Genomic DNA, 7,288 nt, shown 5'->3' on the forward strand with positions numbered 1-7,288 from the left:
TAAGATCCATATGCACTAGTTCGAGTATCCCCTTGGATCTGATCTCATAAATCTGCTTGTGCTGAACCTTAACTTGTTTGCCTTGACAGCATCCTCCACACACTGTATCAGTTTGTTTCTCCAGTTCTGGAACTCCCCTAACAACTTCAGCATTTACCAGTCTGGTCAAACCATTTGTATTCACGTGTCCAAGTTTCTTGTGCCAAAAATCCAACTTAGACTCTTTAGCAGAGTAACACAAGTGTGATGGCTTCCATATGTAACAGTTGTTTCCAGATCGTACTCCGCATAGAACAACCTTTCCTTCTGTTTCAACTGCTCGACATTCTTTGCTATTGAAGAAAACTTCCAATCCCTCATCACAAAGTTGGCTAACACTAATGAGATTTACCTTAAGACCATCCACGTAGAAGACATTAATGAGTCAAGGAAGAACAGTCTTTTCAAGTTCGCCTACTCCACGTATTTTTCCTTGACCACCATCCCCGAAGGCAACTCTTCCTCCTTTGATGAACTCGAGTTTCTCAAAGAAATCTTGATTCCCTGTCATATGTTTTGAGCAACCACTATCAAAATAGCATGGAGTGTCAAACTGTGGATTGGAATCAGTACTTGTATAAGCGACATTGCTTACTAACTCAGTTTCAACGAACGAGCTTGCGAAGTTGGAAATTACAGGTTGTTCTATGTATGTGCGTATCTCATTCTTCTCACTGTGTGAGACAGCCGAGGTTCTCTGCTTGTAGTTCGGGTACATGTCTCTCTTGGCTATCCAAACATGGCCATACAATGACGGTTCCATGAAACAAAGGTTCATTCTACAAGCTCGCTGATACTGATTCTTACGGAAGTAACAGAACCTGACGTTATGACCACGCTTTCCACAGAAGTGACAACCATTCCCTTGTCGCGTAGCAGTAGTCTTCTTTAGGTTTTCACTTTTCAGATTGCCAGTCTGAACTTCTGCTGATACTTGGATTTCTTTTCCTTTTGAGCTTTCCTTCACGAATACAGTTTCTTCAGCAGATTTGGATGTGGAACCTTGAAAACCTAGTCCCCAACTGCTGCTAGGACACTGGCCAATCGTGAGAAGATGATCCAGAGTTGTGGTGCTGGTAGTGAGCATTCTTACTTTCTTGAGATTTTCAGCAAGTTGGTTTTCAAGTAATTGGCTCTTATCCATCTCCTTGGTTAGTAAGTCACTCAGATGATTAACCTTCAGCTCAAACTGCTTCTGCACCCTTTCTTGTTCTGTCATGGCCCTTTTAAGTGACAGCATCTCTTGATCTGAATCTTTCAGGATTGATAGTTCAGTACCCTGATTCGAGGGTTTTTCCAGTTCCAAGATGTTCACTTGAGCTTTTAGCATAGCCTTATCCTTCAGTAGTTGCAGGTTCTCATGACTAAGATCATCAAATTTATCGAACAGAGACTTGTATTCTGTTTCAAGGTTGTTGTTAAGATCATCATCATCCTCTTCCACAACTGAAACCAGTTTCAGGTCTCCATCCTCATAGATCAGCGCCATAAAGTTTAGATGTAGCTCCTCTCCATCGCTGTCACTTTCAGAGTCTGTATCACTGAAGCACATGAGTGATTTGTCCTTTTTAAGATTGTTGGGACATTCACTTCGAGTGTGACCAAACCCCTTGCAATCAATGCACTTCAGCTCTTTTCGTTTAGCTAGCGGACACTCGCTGCGATAATGCCCATAGCCCTCACATTCGTGACATTGTAGCTCCTTTTTCTTAGAGTTCTTTGAGTCTGGCCTAGTGTGTTGAGAGTTGCCACGATCTGATTCATTCCTCTGAAAATGTGAATTTGATTGCTTTCCTCCTTTCTCCATTCGCTTAGTGAACTTATTGAAGTTTCGAGCCATTAATCCCAAATTTCTTCAATTTTTGCGACTTGATCATGTTCTTTAGAGTCAGCTGCAAATGCGATGCTCTTTTGAGAATTTGCAGTTCGATCAGTCTTCTCCAGATCATGAACCTTCAAGATGCCTGACAATTTATCAAACTTCATCTCATCAGTGTTAACGGCTATATCCAGTACTGCCTTGTATGCTTCAAAACGTGGTGGAAGACAGCTTAACAGCTTCTTCACCAAATCCTTCTCATCATATTTCTTTCCAAGAACTGAGGCTTCACTAGCTAGCTCACTAATCTTTGAGATGAATCCGTCAATTGGTTTTGTTCTTCGCACGCTGGTGTTTCCTTCAAAGTGATTGACCAAAATATCTCATGCCTCTTTAGCAGACTCACACCCTTGGATGATTTTGAACTGATCCAGATCAACTGCAGAGAAAATTGCAGTAAGTGCTTTGGAGTTGAATTTTTATCCTGCCTACTCTTGATCAGTCCACCTGTCCTTTGGCTTTGGAGTCAGTGTTTTGTCATCAGTCATCATCGTAGGAACAGACCAACCTTCTTCCACTGCAGTCCACGCATCCTCTGATCAACTGCCGCATTCTTGCCTTCCAATGACCGAAGTTACCACTGTCCAGCATGATAGGTTTCTGAATTCCGAATAGTTCCTTCATGGTGTCCATGAAATCCGCAGGATCTTAACCTGTTAGTAGTATATGATACCACAGAGGTTTCCAACTCTGATACCAAAATGAAAGTTCAGAGATCACTAGAAACAAGAACACAAACACGAGATACCAAGAACGCTTTCTTGTATATTAGAAATCTGTTAAACAATCTTCTTAGATCTGTTTAATCCGAATTACTCTTAGTCAGACACGACTAGAGACAGACCAATTTCTAATCTCTCGTAATAGAAGCACGAGCTCCACTAACAAGTCACTCGTCTTCCTTAAGCTGACAAGAACAAACCTCTTGCTCTAGCTCTTTCACCTCTAGAACGCTAACCTAAATCTACCCAAGGTAATCAGGTTAAATACCCTTAACACAATATCTTATTTTCCTAATATTGTGATAAGCCCAAATCTTCCAGATCTTCTCTACTTCACGCCAAAGTAATATCCTGGAACCAATGAGACAACGACACGTCATCCTCTCATAACTAACTTGTAACGACAAATTATACATCCATTAAAGAGTGTAACACATCTTCTGTTTCACGATTTGTCAAGCTCCTTTTCCTGAGCTTACAGTACTTATGAAATGTTTTGCTGAGTTTGGCACTTTCAATTTCACATAACTAATATGCAACCACACATAATTTAGTTCAATTGATTCGCTTAAAGACAATTAGTTTGAAAAATGAAGATTTACGTCAACAAAGCAAACCACACATGTGTTACAAGAGCTGTATATGGGTCAAGTATCCGTTTCAATTCGTGTAAAAAAACAAACAAATTGGCACGCACCATTAGTAGAAGAGAGAATCACTAAAATCTATTGATTGGTATTATCCTTGTTCGGAAACTCGCTAGGCGCTACGCGTGCGGCGCATACGGGCCTAGCGATTTATTAAAAACGCGGAAAAAAATCGGGGAGTACTCGGAGAGGAATTTTTATATTTTTAATGTATAATACTCTATATACACACGTATAATACATATTTATGTATATTACATCATCAATATTTAAATTCATAATTTATAAAAAGACCAAATTGTAGAGATTTGGGGGTTGCTTTTCGCTATTAGGGTTTTAGAAAAAAAACATGAGAAATGTAAGTAGAAAAAAAAAGAGGAATGTTGTTTTATGTGTGAAAAGATATGAGAACTTACGATTGGCTGAGCATTGTGTTGCTAACATAAGTTATTAGGAAGGAAATCACGAGTTGGGCCAAGTAAATTCATTAATAATACGGCAGCTTCTACGTATTAAGCGTTCGTACATGGCTCAGCGTAGAAAGCATCCGATTTGGCCCAATTCGTCACGTTCCACCTACGCATCACGTATACTCGGCCGAGTAATCGGTTCCGCGGACGAATTTTTGAACAAGGGGTATTATACATAGAGCTTTCGAAACAAATCCAAAGCCCATATAGTGGACTTCGCAGAGCAGGCCTGGACTGTATAAGTTACACATCTTCCTAATGTGCTTGATCCCTCGCGGCTAATTTTTTTTTTTTTTTTGACGCTTGGAATAATTGCGTATAAGATTGTTATTATTGGGCTTAAACAACGTACTATTAGTTTGGACACTTAAGCAAACAAGGAATTCTTGTAGGGGTGGATAAAAAGCCAAACTGAACCGAGTCAAACAGAGCCAACCAAACCAAACCGATTCAAACCGAACCAACGTCTATTTCAAACCATTCGGTTGAAGATTTCCCTAACCGAATGGTTCGGTTCAGTTTGGTCTAAACCGAATCAAACCAAGAAACCAATGTGTTTTTGTAATTATTTAAATTAAAAATATTAGTAATACCACTATACTAAAATTCTAATACCAAACCACATATTTTTCATTTTTCATTCACTAACATATATTCTTCTAACCTAATATGTAATCATCAAATATTTGATTTAAAAAAAAATAGAAAAGTCTGTATTTTTATATTCTTATATATGTAAACGTAGACGTTAAATCTAAACCTAGCAAATTTTATTAAAAACAAAAGTTCATTTCTCCACAGCGTCACATAGAAGATGATTCATTGCAGACTTTTTAATAATGATACAAGAGACATTACTAATGATGGTGGTTTTTTTTTTTAATTTTAGTTACCTTTCATTTGCTTTAAAATTCTTATATACTTTTTTGTGACTTTGTTAAAGGTTTTTGTTTCAGTTTTATATTGAATTTAGTTCACATAGTTTATGTTTACATAATTTATGTTTTTAAAACATAATTTCTCTTAAAAAAATTAAACTAAGAAAAACCTAATTAAACTGATCAAAAAAACAAACCGATCCGAACCAAATACAAACCGAACCAAATATAAACCGAACCGAATTGAACCAAACCAAACTAACTATGATTTATTTCAGCTGGAAAAAATACTAGAACTGAACTAATCAAACCGAACCGAACTCGAACCGAACCAAGAAAATAACTGAAGTGCCCACCCCTAGTACTTTCTTGCTTTTCAATATAGTCGGTTTGTATTTATTCTTTTTTTTTTCACCGGTTAGGGGACTGCATGAGTATGATTCATTTGTGGGAACCAACTTCCGGTTCATGGACTGTCGATCCTATATCGTTAGCCGGAGACACAGCTAGTGTTGAAGATTTACAAGTAAAACATCGCTTTACAGTCCATCAGTTGACTGGTACAAGGTGGTTTGGTTTAAAGAGGAAATTCCTCGTTGCTCATTTATCTCTTGGACTGCTTTCCTTGGAAGGCTTTCAACGAGAGACCGATTGATTTCATGGGGATTATCTGTACAACCAGGTTGTGTTCTATGCTCTGTAGCTGATGAGTCAATTAGCCATCTTTTCTTTCATTGTTCCTTTGCAGCTGCTACTTGGACTCGTTTCGGTGGCAGGTACATGGTGTCTCCTCCGGCTTCGTTAGCAGCGGTCGTTCAGCTCTGTCAGCAGATACAAGGCCCCCAGGCTCCTCATGCGGTTTCTGTACTGAAGCTCCTAAACCAAATCATCATCTACTCTCTTTGGCATGAGCGCAATGCCCGCATCTTCCAAGGCTTGTCTTCGACTCAAGAGGCGTTCTTCCGAGTGGTGGATCGTGCTATGCGAGATAGGCTGCTGTCATTGTCTCGAACCACGGTGCCTGCTCCCTCCCCGATGTTGCTTGAGTTGTACTTTTGGTTCATATCCCCTTATAGTTAATGCTCTCCCTTGTTCATTGCTCTCTTCCTCACTCTCTTCTCTTTTATCTTTCTTTGTAATAAGTTGTGTCCCACAACAATGTAAACTCTTAAAAAACGGTATAAATTTTAACATTTAAACCAAAAAAAAAAAAAAACATCGCTTTACAGCTAAATTGTGTGTTAACTGTTACTGTCTCCTTTTGGCTTAAAATTCTTTCCTCTGTTTCCAGTGGAGTCCAGCTGAAACCAACGTGTTTGCGTCATGTTCTGTGGATGGGACTGTTGCATTATCTTTCAAGGCAAATGTCAACAGGTTCTCTTCCATGAAGGCTGGCTAGTTGCATGTTGGCATCAGGGAGTGATGACGGGACGTTCTCTATCCATGATCGAACTATTCTCGCCATTACTCTTGACCCAAGCCGACTCATAATATACGTTGCATTAATACTGTCACAGAGATTCCAGGCAAAACAGGAAGCAGTTCCCGAACCACTTGATAATGAACACACACACAGAAGTTCAGAGCTCTGGTAATACAAGAAATTGGAACCTACGACTAAGAACTTGACTAGCGATGCTAAATAGGATGAGAAACCTGAGAAAGCATATACGAGCAGTCTAAATACTTCTTATTACACTTCGACAAAGATTGACAGTTCCAAGCTGAAAAACAGAAATAAGGGACACAGTTTTACGTAAATGGTTGGATCATATTACAAGTAACACAGTGTTAACAATTTATCATAAATTTCAGGGTTTTTTACATCCTCAGAAATCTTGCAAGTTAAGGAGGATTCAATCCTATCCAGTAGACACATGAACTCAATTTTATCAGACGGTTTCAAGCTCTAATACAAAAAATTTATACGCATTAAACTCATACACATACAGAGTGTTTCATTACCATAGACAGTTTCAAGCTCTAAATTCAAATTGGCAAGCAGGAGGATAACACTGACCTAAAAGCTAGAAACTTTACCAACAGAGAGATCAAGCTTCTATCCCAGGAACTCATTCATAAGCCCTAAATTCAAGATTCAGCTACTCATTGAGGTCTCAAATTAGATCATATTCTAAGCATCGTGGATTGGATTGAAATTGAACCTAAAAGCCACAAACTTTACCCAAAAAAAAAACATAGTCCTACTGTTTCCAAGTTGCTAACTTTACAACAATGGGTCTCGATCAAACATAAAATTTTAACCAGATCAGAGAATTTTTAAGCACTTGGAAGGACGATGAGTGCGTCCACGAGTGAGACGACAAAGCATAGATGAGAGAGTCTTCGGCATATTGTCTTTTATTACTAAAACAAACAAGGTCACCTATGCTAAGCAAGCTCTTTTCTCGGAAACATATGTAAGGACTGCACCAGGGCCAGGGGTTTAAGATATCACTAGAAGTGATAGGGCTGTTCAATATGACAAAACCGAACCGTACCGAACCGAACCGAACCGAAATAGATAATATGGTTTGGATTTGGTATATACCATACAAACCGAATGGATATGATTTTTAAAAAACCGTAGGATTTGGATATGGTTCGGTATATAACCGATAAAACCGAATAAACCGAATAAAACCGATCAAAA

Source organism: Brassica oleracea, chromosome C7 (genome assembly GCF_000695525.1).
Source record: "Brassica oleracea var. oleracea cultivar TO1000 chromosome C7, BOL, whole genome shotgun sequence".
Lineage (NCBI taxonomy): Eukaryota > Viridiplantae > Streptophyta > Magnoliopsida > Brassicales > Brassicaceae > Brassica > Brassica oleracea.